The sequence below is a fragment of the Lacerta agilis genome, chromosome 1 (assembly GCF_009819535.1).
Source record: "Lacerta agilis isolate rLacAgi1 chromosome 1, rLacAgi1.pri, whole genome shotgun sequence".
In the NCBI taxonomy this organism is placed as follows: domain Eukaryota; kingdom Metazoa; phylum Chordata; class Lepidosauria; order Squamata; family Lacertidae; genus Lacerta; species Lacerta agilis.
Genome location: NC_046312.1, coordinates 34,494,631 through 34,515,355, shown reverse-complemented (window position 1 = coordinate 34,515,355; position 20,725 = coordinate 34,494,631). Strand labels below are relative to the sequence as shown.

The window sequence follows — 20,725 nt, the reverse complement described above, 5'->3', positions numbered from 1 at the left end:
CCAACCTCTGGAGCAGTTATGGGGTGGGCGTGGGGTACACGCAAGGAGAGGAGAAGGGAGAATTTCCATCGCACAAATAGAAATTCCAATCGAAAACGTTCTTTTGGAAGCCAAACGTCCGGCGGGGGTTCCGCGGCTTCTGATTGGCTGCAGGAAGCTCCTACAGCCAATCGGAAGCCGCGCCTTAGAAGTCTAACGTTTTGGAGGTGGAACGGACTTACAGAACGGATTCCGTTTGGCTTCCTAGGTACGACTGTAATGAGATATTTCACATACACATCAAAGACTTCAAATTGATAAGACTTGCAATTTTGAACATGAACCCAGGATTGTGATTTAGACACACATGCATGCAAAGAACAGGTATATAAATAAAATTCAATAGCTACATTTGTAGTTCATACACACCACAAAAAAGGTACAGGGTAGCCAGTCTCCTGCAGACGGGGGGGGGGGGGTATAGCCTAAAAGTTTTAAAATAAGAGCCAGAAGAACTTTTATGTCCCTTCTAAGATCTTGTTTCAAAATAACAACAAAAAGTAAGGAAGTCTGCCCAGCTCGTTTGCTTCTCAGTCTTTCTCACCATAATACCTGCCAAGATTGTAAATTGCTCCAACAAGCACTTAGGAAAAGCAGTTTCCCTAAAACAAACATTGATGCTAATATAACGTCAGCTTTTCCAAACACTTCAGGTAAACAAGTTTACTCACTATTTGGAAAATACCCAAAGAAAACACTGAGCAATCTAGCCACCAACAAGCTTTTCTTACAAAAAAAGGGGGGATAAGTATGAGTATCTATGCTGAAGGAGAAAAAGAGATGGACTATGATTATCAGGTGTCCTTGCTCTTCAAAACTGAAACAGGGAACTGAAAACCGCTCTTAGATTTTGCTACTTTCCTATCTATTACTTCAGCCAACCAGTGATGTTGCTCTCAGTATTTCTGTGCTTCTTTTTGGTTATCTTACTTAAGTTTATGTTCATTTTTAAACAAGATTTGTCACCTCTCTTTTACCTCAGACTTCTGCTGCTATTGTTTTCTCACAGGAAACTGCTTCATAGTTCACTTCATTCCTTAAGATGTTGTAGTGCTGAGTTGTTGCCTTTTATTATTATTAAAGGAATAATGTTTCTGTTTTCCTTGCTTTCTCCTTCTTTTGCAGGCTTTCGGGCAGGGTGTGTATGTCAATTCTTTAGCCACTTCCTTTCACACACTTTAAACTCCTGCACTGGAAGTCTCATATCTTCTTTCGACTTGCAGTATTATTGTTAAGCTGTTGGTGTTCCAGCTCTATCTTTCTGTGCTCCCTTCCCTCCCTCTAGTCTACTGATATTTCCAACTGCTTCATAGCCTCGCACATCACATCACAGTCTCAACCAGAAGAGTGCTTATTGTCTTGCCTCCTAAGCTTTTAATTTCACATTTGCTTTTCCCTTCCGTAGAAATCACCATTCTTCTTTATTCCACTGCAAGTTAAGAACTTGGATGCTATCTCACTTTTTACTTCACAAAGCTGCTCTTATCAATTATGTCTACATATTTTAAAAACAAATATTTTCTTATCTATTGCATGTAAACACCCTTATTCAGAGGCTCATTCCATCCCACGATGATTGCCATGATATATTTTACTTAGCAATTTTCCTGTTTTTCAGTTTAAGGATACAATCCTGTACACACTTACCGGTAACTCGAAGTAAGCCGCTTTTAAACTTTATGATACTAAAGTAGCAATCCCAACCATACCTACTCATAATTCCCATTCAATTCAATCCAGTTTACTCCCAGATTACTCACAAGTCTTAACAAACTACAGTGCCCATAATCTTCTGAGGGAAAGAATGTGTCTTAAGGTATAGTGTGCACACAGCCTCAGCTTTCCCTGGCTTCTTCCATTATCGATATTAAGATTAAACTACACATTTTTAGTTTCTTCATGTTCCTGTCACTTATTTTTATTTCTTCCTCTTGCTATTTGTCAAATGCTGGTCATCTTACCAAACCTCTGCTACCTTCTGCTATTTCTCATCCTGACACTTTCACTCCCCTATTGGCATTTAGAAGGGCTTCTCCTTGTCCTCCTTTACAAATTGATTAAGGACTCCTCTCTTTTCTCTTCCTGCTGCTGATCTATTCTGATTCTCTTGTTTGGGGCTTTTTTGCTACTCATTTCGTTTGTCATTATTTTCTCCTTCCCTCTCTCCATATTTTTTTAATTTCCATTGCGAGACAGGGGGAAGGCACCTCTGCATATTTAAGGAAAGAAGACATTGTCAAATAGAAGGTGTTGGAAGGAAAGCTTCTAAAAACCATGCAAGCTAATAACTCTGCTGAACTTGCAAGGTTGAACTCCAATCACAATTCCCCTGTCTCTATCTCAGTAGTGTTAGTAGTTCCAAATATTAACTTTGACTCCAGACCACACATACTTCCCTTTGCATACTAGAGTATCCTTCCAAAATTTTAAGATTAAAAAACTATGTTTTGACAGTTACAGGTAGGTAGCCGTGTTGGTCTGCGATAGTCAAAAAAAAAAAAATTCCTTCCAGTAGCACCCTAAAGACCAACTATGTTTGTTCTTGGTATGAGCTTTCATGTGCATGCAGATTTGTGTATCTGAAGAAGTGTGCATGCACACGAAAGCTCATACCAAGAACAAGGTGCTACTGGAAGGAATTTTTTTATTTTTTATTTTGTTTTGACTATGTTTTGTCAGTAATTCTATGGCTTCGGCTACATCAAGTTTTTTGCAGAAAGGCTTCTATGAAATTCTGGAACACACTGTGCAACCCACATAAATATCAGAAGCCTTAATTTCTGACCTGCTTCCCCTTCTACAAGGGCTTCCGCTGATGGGGTTCATTAGGTTAACACTGCCCTGTGTCTTTACAAGCACACACATACAGTCTTCTTCTGCACCCATGTTTTGATGGATTGTTACCTGCCCATGTAAACAAATTAGAGATGACATTGTTCCCTTAAGATACAGGTGGGTAACCTTCAATGCTCAATGCTTTCTGAAGCTGCCCCATTCTTCCAACCCATAAATTCATTTCATTTCATTTGTATCCTCATTATTTGCTGGCTTTTAAAACTATTCTCCCCCCCCCCAACCTCTTTCTATGTAGTTCCAGAACAACTAGAAGGGGAAGTATTTTATTTAATAAAAATAAACAGATTTTTTTAAACACATTTTCCTGTTGAACTGCTCAGGTAAAAGCAGCTTTCCCCCAGCTGTCTGAGAACAAATTAGGAGGCTTCTGGCCAAGAACAAAACAGCAGGCTTCTGTGCTCTGTGTGTACATGTATAGCATACAAAAGTCAGAAAGGAACCCAGTGGGGCTTACTTCTGAGTAGATAGCGAACTGTAATTTGAGGTAGCCATGGTGAAAAATGCACCAGGGTGGTCTTCATCCCCTCTTAATTAATCCAGAAAACTTTTGTCTCCACTCACCACCAACACACAGCCCCCAACAGATTATCCACAAATGTATGAGATCTTCAACAGAAACAAAATTGCCCACTCATGGTTTTAAAAAATGAATAAATGCAGCCCAAGAGGATCAGATGAAAAAAACTAGCTACTACAGAATCCTGTTACCAGCAGTGGTCAGCTACATATTTCCAAGGAATCCCTCCTGAAGTGATATTTAGTGGCATGGCTGATTGGTAGACTTATCACCCATGCATTTGTCCAATTCATCTTCAGGCCATCTAAACTCATACAAATTGTCACATACTGTGGCACTGAAATTTTTAAAAATGCATTGTGTTAAATACTTGCTTTTCTTTGTCTCAAATCTACTGCCAATGAAGTTCACTTAGAAGAGCAGAACCAGAATAGTTGCCTGCAAAATAACCTTGGCACTCCCAATTCTATTAACAATGCAGAATTTGTTGTCTTAAGGTTCTGAACACCTTTAGGTGTGATGAAGGTTCCTTTGTGCGCATCGGGCCCATCAGGAACTGTTTAGAAATAAGCACATCTATTTTTGCCACTATGGTCTGAAGGTGCAAGGCAAGGACATGTTTTCGTTCTCAGACTGTTTCTGTGCATTCTTTTCCACACAAAGGTCTTCTCTTCTCATTCATGAAGATTCCTATGGCATTTCGTAGGCCTCGTTTCTATAAAAGCTTCAGAGCGGTAAAATGCAAGCCAGACAAGTCACTGTGACAGCTGAGTTTCAATCATTGTTTGGTTGCCATGGCAACCCAACCAGGCTTTTTAGCAGATTAAACACTTTATTTATTGGACAGAACAAACAAATGCATATTGGCTTAAAACTTACAAGATATGCAAACAACCCCCACCCCCCGGTGTGACAAGTATCTCAAATAAGATTTAAGACCTCAAGGTTTTGTTGAGTTGTCGAGGGAGGGACAGGGAAATAAAATGAAGGTATCTCAGTGTGCATTAAACATTTTCAAAGTCTACGGCAAGCTGACTGTTTTAGAAGATACTGTATCTCTACATGAAAGAGGTAAAGCTAGTGGTACAATGAGGGGGGCAGGAGAGAGAGCGGGAGAGCGGAGGCTTTTTAAAAAGTTCCCATTGGCATCCTACTTACACTTGGGAGTGGGAGTTCATCCTGATCAGGTGAGCAGGATGGACTCGGAAATGATTCTCACAACCAACTTTTTACAATGTGTGGAGCAAACAGGACTGACTCTCTCTCTCCCCCCCCCCAACTATTTTGGCTTCTTTTACTAGTCTTGGGAATGCTCCAACATGGATGAGCTTCTCTTCTGAAATGCATCCTTCAACTAGAGAAAACTTTATTTCTTGCCTAATAAAATAATCATCCTTCAACTAGAGAAAACTTTATTTCTTGCCTAATGAAATAATCAGTATTAAAGTTTCCTTGAACTGAACTGACTTTATTTTAATGCTCTCTACCATCCCAGAGCCTCACTTCACCCTCACATTCTTTTGCACAAATCTTTTGCAATGCCATCCTATGCTTGTTTTACTCAGAAGTAAATTCTACCATGGTCAGTCATGTTTAATCTCCTGCAAATATCTCTAAGTTTGCAGCTGAAGAGTAATAATTCTTCACTTATGGAAGTGCCCACCCTCTGGGTTCCTCCATGACTCACAGATCTGGCAGCACTTTTTTGTTGGATGGAGGCAAGTCCAGCTAGCGACTCACACAGAGATAGAACTGGGAACCTCGTCTGAGAGCAAGGTACTTCTGTTTAACCTCTGTCTGGAATTTGGTGCTCTGGAGTAATCCATCCACACCCAAGCCAGAGGATGCAAGAACCATTCATCCCTATAGAGTTTGATTGGAAGGAGATATGACTGGATGGACCCGATAATCATGCAGAGATGCAGCAGGCAGCCTCTGTGCAAGTGGGTGCTTTGGGCTCATGTGAGCCTTTAATTAACTTTTCTAAGCCTTGGTAGTAGCTCTTGATGGCATTCCTTTGGCCGGTGCATGCATCCCTATTTTTGTCCACGAAATGTTGGAAGTCTGCTGTTCTCACAGGGCAAAGCGAGTGCACTAGCATCTAGGAAGGAGCAAGCCACTATATGCTAACAGAGGAAGCGTGGAAGTGCTTCAGCTGTGCCAGAGAGAGACCAGCACAGAACTGATGCAGTTGCAGACAGCATAGCAGGAGAGGAGAGTTGCTAGATTCCATCTATACCTCGCTCTCTGTGCACAGAGATAGCAAGGCTGCAGCTTTAAGTATCTGCAAAAAAGGGATTATTAATTACTTTTTAACATATGTTGGACTGTTTAGATCATAATCTATATTGCACATTTGTTTCTGCATTCAACTTCTTACATTTTAAAACTAGCTTTTGTTGATGGATTTATTTTCTTGTGTGTAGCTAGTGTGACTAGCAAGGTCTTTTTGCCAAAATATATATCTTTTAGAACAGAAAATACCATTGTATAGCCCTACTACATTATCATAATAGATGCCTTTCTTATCCCCAAGAACAAAGAAATATGTAACCCTCTTATGTTACCTTGAATTCCTTTTTAAACCAATGTACTTTCAGAAGCATGTGTTGTTTGTTAATGATTATGCCTGTTCAGTGAACTCCACAAACACTTCAATGCTCTGTCTAGGGTTAATTTATTCACAATCCACATCAACATTCCACAGTGACCCATGGCATTCTCTCTACAAACACACCGGTAGAATATTTTGGAATGAATGTATCAGGTAATTCAGATAATCTCTTTAAAGGATGTTTTACCTGCTACAAAAACTATGGAAACTGAGTTGGTTAGGTAGAAGAAACAGAAACTGGGTCCACAACTAAAATTAACCTCCCGCCTTTCCTCTTTATTAAAATCCCTCATTAAACATGGCAGTCATTAAACATGACCCAGAAATTGTTAACAATTTAATATGGGTGGACAAGAAAGCCAAGAGTGGGTTTTTGCCTCTTCAGAAGCAAAAACCCAAGGAGGAATATGAGAAAAAGTTGTTTTGCCCATCATATTTACCAGTAAATCTCTCTTTAAGTTATGAAGCTGTACAACTTGTGCAACGGTTCTGTCTAAGTAACTTTTATGTTAACTATCTTACACTTTTATGTTGGAACAAAAACATGTCCTAACATGAAACCTTTGTCTGCAATCTGCTTTGTGATTCATTCATTCATTCGTTCATTCATTCATTCATTCATTCTCTCTCTCTCTCTCTCTCTCTCTCTCACACACACACACACACACACACACAGAGTGTATAGAAGCTATACACAGAACCTGGTCCCACAGGAGGCAGTGAGGGCCACCAATGTAGATCGATTTAAAAGAAGATTAGACAAATTCATGTAAGAGAACTCTATCAATGACTACGAATCATGATGGCTATGCTCTGCCTCTACAGTTGGTCCCAGAAGTTCACTGAGAATTTCTGATACTCAGCAATTCACAAATGTTAAAATCAAGGCCAGGGTCCAAAACACTGCAACTAGTTCCATGGGCTAGAGACATTATTTATTATCCAGTTTAAATAATTCTATGCGTTTTACCAGAATTGGTCCCAAAGAGGTTTACTCAAAAAGGCTTTGAAGTTTTTCCTCTCTTTTTTTAACAGCAACCCCAGCACACTGCATGGGACATCATTTATTAAACCAGATCATAATATAGGATGAAAATCTGCTGTCCAAAGAAGGAAAGAGTCAAAAATCCCATTGGACATACTAAATCCTTGGGTGTACCTAACTGATAAACCGATTTTGCCTAATGAACAAGTATAACAAGATATCACCGGAAGGAAATTAAAAATATTCAGTATTTACAAATTAAGGCACTTTGGCATGAATCCTAACTTTTTGCTCCATGATCTAAAGGAGCTTCTGCTCACAGAAAAGAGTTGTATTAGGGAAAGGAAAAAGTGAGTTCAACTCCACTTCTGTGAACAAAGGAAAAAGTTAGGATCCAAGCTTTTATGAACACTTTAGAATAAGCCTCTGTAAACTGACTGACTTCAGGGAGATCTATGTATTATATTTGTTTAGCTGTTTAATTGTTTAGTCGTGTCCGACTCTTCATGACGCCATGGACCAGAGCACGCCAGGCTATACACACACAACTATATACTTTTTAAAATATCCGTCAATAATTTATACTTTCATAACACAGAGCACAGCAAACTAACTTCTTCCCAATTGTGACAGCAGTGGTGTATATTATACAGTGGTGTATAATAAGGACATTTTGAAAAGTATGTTTCAAACATTTATTTTGACAATTTATATACTGCTTAATTATTATTGTTTATAAGCAGTGTGCGAGCAACTCAAAGCAACAAAGATAAAAATCTGTAAAAATTGGTATCCATGACTGGATATGAAATGAGATACATTAGTGGTGTTGTTTTTTTCAAGTCAGGTGATTTCAAATGAATACAGTGATGCCTGCCCAAACCTATACATGTTTATTAAGAATGAAAAATAGAATTTGATGTAGTGCTAAGTGGGATATGTGCACAAGGAACAAAGTCTGCATGCACAATGAGACTTCCCAGCCTCCCCCCCCCCCCGTGCTCCCCTAAACCTGTTCTGGAATTTTCTCCAGCTCTGCAGAGCAGATTTTAGTAGACATGTTAGTTGAACCCCACCCTGAATAAATATTAATAGAAAGCACTGTAAAGATGACAACTCATACGGTACCCAAACCGCTCTCACTTTTCTTATAGTATTGTATCAGCAGAGCTATACATTCAGTAAGTTGAAAAGTGTCAATTTGTCTTAACTTTGACTGTATGTTGCCATGTCTGTCCTGCTATGGCAGCACATATAGCAACATTTTACTTTGCAATGTGGCCTGTCATATGGCAGGAAGTTCAGGGTTGGTAAAATTATCAATGGGACTTGAAATTTATAGGGTTTTCTAACTATAGATAAAACCTATGTAACTACACTTTGATTATTTAGATATCCTTCAAAAAGGCAGTAAAATTTCACTCTTAGAGTGCTAAAAATAAAATGTTTTGCCAAGAATGAGAACAGTTCCTTCAGAATAATATCAAACATGCAGAAATATGTAAACCTAACAAAAGAGGGGGGGTTGCCCTTGTGAGAGCACTATAATTTTAGCCAACTAGTAGGTGTTGCTTCTGAACAGAATAGCAGTTGATAAACTCATGCAATTCCATACTATAAATATAACAGCTTTAAAAAGTTGCCTTTAAGGAATATCAAACTGTCTTTAAAGTCTCCCCGTCAAAAATAGTGCACATGAATACATGCAAGGAAGAGAAAGAAGAATCACATTTAAACAGCCACTGAATTTCCAAAGTCAGGGCTCCCACAATAGGTCAATGTCCAAATTTATTTCATTTGTGTTTTTATGCCTAAAGGTTGTAAGAAAACAGTTAAAATCTTTGTTTCAAAATGCCTCTTGCCTTGCATTCATATATGCACACAAACATACCCCAATCATTCTATAGGAAGCGTCTTCTTTGTTGAAAGCATGGTGCCAAGTCATTGTTTATCAATTGGTGCAGGAACTTAGAAAATAAGAGGCTTGAACTAGCAATTTCAGAGGCAAGACTAAAATATCTTGCTTTATTTAGAGTGTCCCATGCCACTTATTACGCTTGGCAAGGCAGATGTCCTCTTTTCATTCTATCCCCAGCTATTCACAGAAAACTGAACTCCAAGAATGCCACAAAGAACTGGGATGAAGTGGTCCTCTTAGATACTCTCCATAGCTCAGATATGAACTACTCCGGCAAAGAAGGATGATAGAATAAGACTTTTACTATGGGGGGAACTGCATTCAGACTCAATGCAGGCAAATAGAAAAAGGAAGAGCCACTGGAGAGAAGGAGTCAGGAATCCTGTATGGAATTAAGACCAGTCCCAACTACAGAAGAGGAAATGGACCCAACATTACACAGCTGTCAGTCGAAATGTAATTGTGGTTCAGTGAATAAACAGTACTTACAAATAAGTATAAACACACTAATGACCCAGGTTATTCCATATACTCTTTGTTGGAAACTAGTAGTTTGTAGCTTTCAAATTTCAACAAGACGAAAGGATTCTGATGACTGTGGAGTCCCACCATCATGACCTCAACCCTGAGCAGCAGCCAGGGTTAGAGAGTTGAGTAGGAAGCAGACAGATCAATAAAACATTGGTGCAACTTACGGCAATGCTTAGCCCCAGCACTAAGCATGAACAGGAATTAAGCATGAACTGGAGTCCTTGAGGCAGGAATTCCAGAAACCGGGCCAATTGATTTTGAAGAATCAGCCCACTGGGAGCCTCATGCTCCCTACTACCTGCTTGCCTGCATAAGCAAGGAGCTGACAGAGGCAATGGAGTGCTGGACTTTTGTCCAGAAGACTATCCTTTTAAGGCTACATTCTTGAAGAAAACAACAAAGGTGCAAAGGGAATAAAAGACCTCAGCTGAGCTTGAGCTTTTTTTCCCTTTCCTGTTTGGAGCTATCCAAGGTCCTGCAGTTTCATGCCAGCCCTACCTGTCTCCCTAACCCACTTGTCTCACATACTGTACACTGCACCCTAGATGGGCTCCTAATTAAAATCTGAACAGCACAATATAGGGGGGAAATAGGCAATAATCACTAGTCTATACAAAAGTAGAATAAGCAGACTTCTGTAGCACTGGAAAGTTTTCTCAACCAGGTCAGTATCAATAATGATGCAATCAGTCATCTTTTAAAGTTGATTTCCATTACATTCTCTTGTGGTTGAAGACAGCAAAGTCATAATTTAATCATTTGACAATCTCATAACTGTAAGCATTCCATTTGACTACCTTGTTCACCCTGGGTTTTGTAAATGCTTTATCTTTAGTATGGGATGACCATCAAGCTCTTTTTTCACAATGGTGATAGATGGGTAAAATCATTTTGATGCAGGTCTGCCATATTTATCTCCCTCTCTTGGCATGGGGGCTGGATGTCAACCATGAAAGGGATTTCAACATCAATGGCAATCACCTTGCTCCTTGAGGTTAATATTGGATTTTACCATTTAATATACTATCTAAATGGTATAGTTTATACATTGAAGAAAGCAGAAAAAGTGTAAACTATTTCCACCCCTGAAATGAATTCACATTCTTGGCACAGGAGAGAGAACCCATGAACTTCAGCCTTAGGACTCAATACTTACTGGTACCTGTAATCTAAAAGTTCATTTCTCATTATTCTCATACTTTGCACATTTATTCACATGCAAAATATCACAATGAGGAACAAAGAAATAATACCATATCTTGCCAAAATTTAGATGGTCTTTTTTTCTTTCTTTTGAAATTACTTCTCAAAAGGTAACATTTTTACTCTGATACATTTAAACAACTCTACATTCTAACTTTAGAACTTGAAGAGGGGAGGTAGCTCAATTTTGGGAAGAAAATCTAGTTTAGTTTAAAATTCTCATGCAAATAATAAAAAATAATTGAGAACACAGAAGACTTTATCTTTAACTAGCAATTATGTTAATAACAATTTGAACAAGAATCACATTGATGGTGCTGTCACACTTCTAAAATAGCTAATTTTTTATACATAAAAAACCAGGAAATAAGCCAATAAGCAGATTTTAAACTTTAAAAAGATGACAACTCAATAAGCCAAGAATTTCATTTTATATTTGCATAATATTAAGTTAAAACTATAGTTGTAAGAATTTTGAATTAAGAAAGTTAGACTATTTTACATATGCATGCATGCACACACAAATTAGAGAAAGAATAACTCTGGATGCAAATGCAAATCCTAAGAATAGATTCAACAAAAGTTTGGGCGACATCCAACTATGTCATTCTCAGAGTAGATCCACTGAAATCAATGGACCAAAATCAGACAAGGAATACATTTTATCTTGGGAATATTGACCTTACAAGCTGTGCACATGGGCCCCAAGACTGACCTTGTATCTGTGCACATTAAAAAAATTCTAATCTGTTTCCATACTCTTTGCTGCAATCTATAATCTGGGTTCTGAGCTGCTCTGTATAAAAACAATCTCTCTGTTCCTCATCGAGAATCTAAAAGGGGCTATAAAATTTCCCCTTTGGGCCATGGATTAAAATTCAGGTACAAGAGGCCCTGCAGGATGAAGACTGCCAAATTGCAGACAAATATATCCAGGGACTTTTTGTGAGGCAAGTTAGAGGGATTCGCTCTCCAAAATCTCATATGTGAAAGAAGGAGAAGGGTTTTGTTCGTTCTAACCTTAAACTAATTAGAATGTGGCCAAATAGAGTGCATTCTTCCTTTTAAACAAACAAACAAACACCATGCAGTTTCACACCAAAGTATTGAGGTAGCAATATTTCATATCCTCAAGTATCTTTCTTAAACAAGTGGGGTATCTCTCCCTTTCCCCACCTTTTGGAATAGCAAACGCCAACATTTTGTAAGGCATTTCTAGAACAATAACTGTTAATAAATGTTAAATAACATAAAACAAATTTAAGGTAAGCTACCAGTATTGAATATGCATCCATCTTTCTTGAGAGAGAATGGAAGAGTGCCCCATCTGGGGGAAAGTAAAACTGTTGGAGAGTTACAGCACCATTAATAAATGATGATTCATTGTTACAATTTATTTACAGTATTCCTTTCTTGGTGGGTTCTCCATGGGTTCAAGAAAGAGAAACACTGGAACCAGTACATTTCATTTCCTGTTGAAATCCACGCTTATTGGTTCCAAGGCTCCACTTGCTGGCTTCTGCCTAGCATATTTCTACAACATAATCCTTCCAAGTAAATGTCATTCTTATAAAAAGCAAGGTCTATGTCACCTTTAATTTCAACTATCAGGATGACAGCCATAAAAAATGCCTCAGGTCAGGTTTAAACTGTTTACTGTATCTGTCAAAACCATTCCTTGGTTTCATATTAAAGGATCTGTGTAACCAAGTGTTCTGGCTGCAGGCAAATGTGGGGTTTTTTGTAAGTGGACAAAGCATTTAAATACGGAAATTGTTTCTGTATATGGAAGCAGCCTTTGGTGGAACAGTTAGAGATGAAGAATTGAGAACCGACTATGACTACTGTAGCCTACATACTAGTTTCTTTTAAGGACTGGACAACTGCTAAATCAAAATAAGGTATGTCTAGAAAGAAAATAATACTCTTCATTAAGAAAAGCAATTAATATTTATGTTTGGTTGGTCTATTTCTGTAAAACTTTACTTCCACTTTCTGATTTGCTAGAAGAAATACCGAGCTCATACCGGAACCTGATGTGTGATTAGATCTAGAATGCATCAACAAATTACAATTGAACAAATCACTGATTCCAGATGGTAGCCATACAATGGTTCATAAAGAACTCAAATGCCAAACTGCCGATCTTCTGAGAAAAGTATGTAACTGATCCCTAAGATTGGTCTCTGCATATAAGTGCTGGCAAGTGGCCAATGCAACACCATGTTTTATGTTTTGTTTAGTTTTTTAAAGAAATCTGGGGGCTGCAGGAAATTACAGGCCATATAGCTTAACATCTGTTCCAGGTAAACTTGAAAGAATTGGTGAAGAAAAATGTCAAGCATATAGAGAAGAGGTTTTGAGGCCTGTGGGTGCATTTGGAATTTTGACCCTCCAACTGTCCCTATTTTCCAGGGACGTCCCTGATTTAGAGAAGCCGTCCAGGTTTCTGATTTGATCCCAGAATGTCCCGCTTTTCCAGAGGTTGCCACACTACAGGCCGGATCCGGCCCAATTGCCCTCAGGATCCAGCCCGTGGGCGGTCCATGGATCAATTCTGATCATTTCCCCCCCACCCAGTAATTTTTTTTCCACCACCATTTTTTGTGGCGCCATTTCCCCTGTCCTGCCTCCCTCCTCCTGGCTTCTCCCCGCTCTGTGTAGAGGAGGAAGGGGGTTGGGCTGAGCTGGCTGAGTGCCATTTTGGGCAGCGCCTCTCCAGGGCCGAAAGCAGCCCTTTCTTGCCGCTGGTCCCTCCACCGCCGCCGCTCGCAAGGGCAGGCATAGGAGCCGCGGTTGGCATCTCTCCCAACCACAGCTCCTGTGCCTGCCCTTGCAAGAGGCGGGCGGCGGCGGCGGAGGGACCAGCTGTGAGAAAGGGCTGCTTTCAGGCCGCTCATCCCTCCGCCACCGCCACCCGCCTCTGCCACTCGCAAGTGCAGGCATGAGCCACAGTTGGCAGAGTGGAGGGCAGAGCCTCTCCAAAGCCAGCCAGACCTTTCTCACTGCTGGTCCTACCACTGCCGCCTCTGTTGCTCGCACCATAGGTAGGCTGGGGGGAGGGGGGAGAGAGAGGCCCCCTCCGGTGCGTGTGTGTGCATGCGCGCGCACACACACATGGTCTGGGGAATGGTCAACCAGCCCCCTCCCAAAAAAGTTTGCTGACCCCTGCGCTTTTCCTTAGGATGTCCCTATTTTCATTGGAGAAATGTTGGAGGGTATGTAGTAATTCGAAAGGAAAGTCCAATGCTGTAAAGAAAAGTATTGCATAGGAACCTGGAATGTAAGAACCATGAACCTTGGAAAGCTGGATGTGGTAAAAAATGAGATGGCAAGAATAAACATTGACATCCTAGGCATCAGTGAACTAAAATGGACAGGAATGGGCGAATTCAGTTCGGATGACTATCATATCTACTACTGTGGGCAGGAATCGCGTAAAAGAAATGGAGTGGCCCTCATAGTCAACAAAAGAGTGGCGAAAGCTGTACTGGGATGCAATTTCAAAAATGATAGAATGATCTCGATACGAATCCAAGGCAGACCTTTTAACATCACAGTAATCCAAATTTATGCACCAACTACCAGTGCTGAAGAAACTGAAATTGATCAATTCTATGAAGACTTACAACACCTTATAGAAATGACACCAAAGAAGGATGTTCTTCTCATTATAGGGGATTGGAATGCTAAAGTAGGGAGTCAAGAGATAAAAGGAACAACTGGCAAGTTTGGCCTTGGAGTTCAAAATGAAGCAGGGCAAAGGCTAATAGAGTTCTGTCAAGAGAACAAGCTGGTCATCACAAACACTCTTTTCCAACAACACAAGAGACGACTCTACACATGGACATCACCAGATGGGCAACATCGAAATCAGATTGATTATATTCTCTGCAGCCAAAGATGGAGAAGCTCTATACACTCAGCAAAAACAAGACCTGGAGCTGACTGTGGCTCAGATCATCAGCTTCTTATAGCAAAATTCCAGCTTAAACTGAAGAAAGTAGGAAAAACCACTGGGCCAGTAAGATTCAATCTAAATCAAATTCCTTATGAATACACAGTTGAAGTGAAGAACAGGTTCAAGGATTTAGATTTGGTGGATAGAGTGCCTGAAGAACTGTGGATGGAGGCTCGTAACATTATACAGGAGACAGCAACGAAAACCATCCCAATGAAAAAGAAATGCAAGAAAGCAAAGTGGCTGTCCAATGAGGCCTTACAAATAGCGGGGGAGAGAAGACAAGCAAAATGCGAGGGAGATCGTGAAAGATACAGGAAATTGAATGCAGATTTCCAAAGAATAGCAAGGAGAGACAAGAGGGCCTTTCTAAACGAGCAATGCAAAGAAATAGAGGAAAATAACAGAATGGGGAAAACCAGAGATTTGTTCAAGAAAATTGGAGATATGAAAGGAAGATTTCGTACAAAGATTACCACAATTAAGGACAAAAGTGGAAAGGACCTAACAGAAGCAGAAGACATCAAGAAGAGGTGGCAAGAATACACAGAGGAATTATACCAAAAAGATACGGAGGTGTCATACACCCCAGGTAATGTGGTTGCTGACCTTGAGCCAGACATCCTGGAGAGTGAAGTCAAATGGGCCTTAGAAAGCCTCGCTAACAACAAGGCCAGTGGAAGTGATGATATTCCAGCTGAACTATTAAAAATTTTAAAAGATGATGCTGTTAAGGTGCTACACTCAATATGCCAGCAAATTTGGAAAACTCAGCAGTGGCCAGAGGATTGGAGAAGATCAGTCTACATCCCAATCCCAAAGAAGGGCAGTGCCAAAGAATGCTCCAACTACCGCACAATCGCACTCATTTCACACGCTAGCAAGGTTATGCTTAAAATTCTACAAGGCAGGCTTAAGCAGTATGTGGACCGAGAACTCCCAGAAGTGCAAGCTGGATTTCGAAGGGGCAGAGGAACCAGAGACCAAATTGCAAACATGCGCTGGATTATGGAGAAAGCTAGAGAGTTCCAGAAAAACATCTACTTCTGCTTCATTGACTACGCAAAAGCATTTGACTGTGTCGACCACAACAAACTATGGCAAGTTCTTAAAGAAATGGGAGTGCCGGATCACCTCATTTGTCTCCTGAGAAATCTCTATGTGGGACAAGAAGCTGCAGTTAGAACTGGATATGGAACAACTGATTGGTTCAAAATTGGGAAAGGAGTACGACAAGGCTGTATATTGTCTCCCTGCTTATTTAACTTATATGCAGAATTCATCATGCGAAAGGCTGGACTGGATGAATCCCAAACCGGAATTAAGATTGCTGGAAAAAATATCAACAACCTCAGATATGCTGATGATACTACCTTGATGGCAGAAAGTGAGGAGGAATTAAAGAACCTTTTAATGAGGGTGAAAGAGGAGAGCGCAAAATATGGTCTGAAGCTCAACATCAAAAAAACTAAGATCATGGCCACTGGTCCCATCACCTCCTGGCAAATAGAAGGGGAAGAAATGGAGGCAGTAAGAGATTTCACTTTCTTGGGTTCCATGATCACTGCAGATGGTGACAGCAGTCACGAAATTAGAAGACGCCTGCTTTTTGGGAGAAAAGCAATGACAAACCTAGACAGCATCTTAAAAAGCAGAGACATCACCTTGCCGACAAAGGTCCGTATAGTTAAAGCTATGGTTTTCCCAGTAGTAATGTACGGAAGTGAGAGCTGGACCATCAAGAAGGCTGATCGCCGAAGAATTGATGCTTTTGAATTATGGTGCTGGAGGAGACTCTTGAGAGTCCCATGGACTGCAAGAAGATCAAACCTATCCATTCTCAAAGAAATCAGGCCTGAGTGCTCACTAGAAGGACAGATCCTGAAGTTGAGGCTCCAGTACTTTGGCCACCTCATGAGAAGAGAAGACTCCCTAGAAAAGACCCTGATGTTGGGAAAGATGGAGGGCACAAGGAGAAGGGGACGACAGAGGATGAGATGGTTGGACAGTGTTCTCGAAGCTACTAACATGAGTCTGGCCAAACTGCGAGAGGCAGTGAAGGATAGGCGTGCCTGGCGTGCTCTGGTCCATGGGGTCACGAAGAGTCGGACACGACTGAACGACTGAACAACAACAACAACATGTAGTAATTCGACCCTCAAGCCATCTGAAGGCAATCCTGTATAGGAAAGGGTTTTATGTTTAATGTTTTATTATGTTTTTATATATGTTGGAAGCTCTGGGGTATAAATATTAAAAGTATCATTATGGAATGGGATGTCCCTATTTTCATCAGAGAAATGGTGGACGGTATGACATGCTTGCATGGGAGTAGGTCCCACTGAACTTAATGGACTTACTTCTGAATAGACCTCCATACGATTGATCTTTCTGTCCAATCCACACTTCTCTCTATGTCTCTGCATTCAGATGTGGAGGTTTATTGCCTAAGTTTTACTGATGACAATGCTGGCCTTCTGTTCCAGTTTCTAAAGTTCATTTCACACTGCAGGACCTTGCTGCATTATGGAACTATGGTTTTTTTATCAATATACTGCCGTGCCATGCTAAATTTTAAATGGTGGGAAAGAACCGTAGGCCAGTATATTACCCCAAATTTCATCAGTGTGAAACTCCCACAATTCTCCAAGTTAATGAAGTTGCAAATTGATATTTTCTGGAAACAATTAAGACAGAAAAGAGTGCTAAACTACATTCCACTAGTTTTCCAGAAGTGGATTTTAAGTCATGTGAAAGATCAAGATAAAATGTAAAAAAATGAACAGTGGGAACACCATAAAGATAGAATAAAGCAGCATCTGTCCCTCTCTCACACACTCTCATATGCAGGTATTTTAACAACAGGTATTTTAACAACACTCACACACTCTCAATACAGGATTGCCTTCAGGCAGTTCAAGGTCAGCAAGTGATGCACATTGGGACACACATATTTGTGGGATATGAAATGGCAACGACTGACCAGGAAATAGGCAGATAACTTGATGAAAATGTCAACCCTGTGTGCATTAGCTGTGGAATTCCACATTAGGAATCATGAGGAAATGGTTTGAATATATGGTAAATCTGCAAATATCATAATGCCATTATGCAAATCTATGATTTGACCACATTTAGAATACTGGGGGCCTGCAAAAGAAGGGCAGGTAATTAACAAACAAACAAACACTGTTCTAGTTGCTGCACCACAAAGAGAATATTGTAGCAATGGAAAGTGTTCAGAAAAGGGTAGCCAAAATGGCAATGGATCTGGAACAATTCCCCTATGAAGAAAGCTCACAACAACATTTGAGGCTTTCAGCTTAGAAAAATGGCATGTAAGCAGGGACATTACAGAGGTGTATAAAGTTATACATGGCATGGGGAAAGTAGCTAAAGAATGGTTTTCATGCTTCTCTCATAATACTAGAAGCCAGGGTCATGAAATGAAGCTGAATGTTGGACGATTCAGGGTGGACAAATAGAAGTAGTTGTTCACACTGTACAAACTAAGGAATTTGCTCCCATAAGAGGTACTGATGGCCACCAACTTGGAGGGATTTAAAAAGAGGATGGGACAAATTCATGGAAGACAAGGCTGCTAGCCATGATGCCTATGTTCTGCTTCTGAATATCAGTTGCTGGGAATCTAAGAGGGGTGGTGCAGTTATGCTCAGCTTCTGCTTACAGGCTTCTGCGAGGACAGGATGCAGAACTAGATGGGCCTTTGATCTGATCCAGGAGGGCTCTTCTTTTGTTCCCAATGTGGTCATGTTTTCCCCACAGTCATTGTCAACACTAACATGAGTTACAAATGGCAGACCAACAAGGCTACCTACCTGTAACATGAGTTACAAATATCAATGAGAAGTAGAAAGAATTCAGCCATCTGGGTTGATCCTCCTGTAGAGCTGCCCAGGTACCACACCTTGAATCCAACCACAGTGGTGGTGCCAGGAGTTGTACCTTCATCAGTTCTCAACAACCTCAGCTGCCTACAGACTAGGAATGACAAACTCAAGATTCCCCACCCCATCTCCAGTGAGGCCAGTTGGGTGGAGTGAAAGGGCAGGAGGGCCATTTGGCCCAACCTGAAGCTCAAAGGTGGCCTCCAATTTAGACACTTGCTGCTTTGGGGGGGGGGGCATTTCATAGGTTTTACAACCTGTCTTTATGCATAATGGAGCAAAACGTGACACACACTCTCAGCTTAAGAGCTGCAAATAGAAGAAAACGAGAGATGTGATTTGGTGAGACTTTTTCTGTTAACCAATACTGATTTTGTCATATTAAAGAGTTTTGAAATATTACTAAATATTATTTTTAAAAACACATCAGTGCCCATGGCACTAGATCAGATCGTGCTGACTACATTGCCCCAGATAAGTTGATTATATATACAGAAACTACTCATTTTTGATGCCTTATTTTGTCTTTGTTGTCATTTTCTAATTTTTATAATGGCAAGGGGCCTCAAATGCTGGAAGCAGCACCTTATTTTAATTCAATGGAAACTAGATGTTTCTTACAGGATCACTGACTGGGTCTGAATTTTGTTTTAGGCCTAATTTTGATTTAATCTGACTGGATGGAACATGGAAAGAGAGCAAGTATGTCTGGCACTATCCACTACCAGCATGCAGCCCCTGAAATGTTGCTGAGGATGGAGTGTGCTCCTTGAGCTGAAGTTCCCTAAAGCAGGCATGGGGAACCTGACACAGTGGCGTAGCAAGGTAAATTGGTACCCGGGGGCAAAAAAAAATATTGCCAACCCGCCCCCCCTCCCAGGCATGGGAATGTCAGGTGGTACCCGGTACAGAAAATTTCTTGTTAAACCCCCCCATTGATACCCCCCCCCGCAAAAATGGTTTTACGTTATTTCATATTTTCTTACAAAGGAATAATAACAAGTAATAATAATAAAAACTTTTATTTATATCCCACCCTCCCCGGCCAAAGTCGGGCTCAGGGTGGCTAACATCAGATACATAACATTGGTATAAAATCAAACAATAATTAAATTACCTCCTAGAAACATCTCAAAATCAAATTAAAGTCAAATTAGATGGCTTTCCACAGGGTTAGGGTTGGGAACAGTAAGTGCTCCACTGAACTGGAATTTCAGCCTTCATGACATAGGAAAACAGCCAAGTGAACAGCTATTTTGGTGGAGGTGGGTCAAGAACCGATATGCATGAAATTTCATAAATAGCTATATAATCCCTAGTATAGTAAGATAAGACCTTCGGAGCAGGCATTTTCAAAGAAAAAAATAAAAAAAAATGTTCCTTGATAATTTGTCACCCCCTCCATTATGGAACCCAGGCCGCTGCCCCCCCCCCTTGCTACACCCCTGGCCTGACACTTATTGAGTCAAGGAACTCCTATGGTCCTTATCTTCAGATGCAAAAGGAAACAAGAAAATTCAGGACATTTCCACCTTATCCCACTGCTGTTTTCAGTAAGTCACAGATCGTTGTGCTGGTTTATGGAACTCTTCCCACAAAATAATAACCCTGCTGTTGTTTCCCCAGATAAAAAAGGGTGAATCAACAGCCTTGCTCCTACGAAGAGCTGTTCACTCTTCCACATTCATTCCACATTCTGACTCACCACTTAATGTGCAAATAAAACAGAGGATGAATACAACTTATACAATACACAGAAGAAAGCAAAATGCAGTTTTTTGTATTTGGTTAACTTGAAAATCTACACAAACCAAAAGGGTTGTTAGAAATGAGCAATTCTGTTTTCTTGAACTGTTTTAGATTTTCTGTCACCACTTGCATAAACTACTTCTGTTTGCATTATAGTAAAAACCAAATAGCAACCACAAATTGATTGATCGTGGGCCTTTTTGTTAAAATAATATTAATGAAATAATATTTCAAACAGAGAAGTTGCTCCTCTGCTTATATAATTTCAAAATACATTTTAAAGCTACAATCCTGTACACATGTATGAAGTCCCAGTTTTCAATAGGGCTTATATATATGCAGAGATGACAGGATTGTGGCCTTAATTAGCTAATTCAAGCTATCCAGAATTGCAAGCGCTAGTGGGTTTGTCATCCTGCACACATCATTCACTATACAAATCTT

At 40.2% G+C, this 20,725-nt stretch overlaps 1 protein-coding gene across 5 annotated transcripts in view; it reads right to left on the bottom strand.

The window, feature by feature from the left end:
- PRKD1 (protein kinase D1) overlaps positions 1 to 20,725 on the bottom strand; it is a 90,367-nt gene that overhangs the window by 43,866 nt on the left and 25,776 nt on the right. The gene's annotated exons all lie outside the window — the stretch shown is intronic.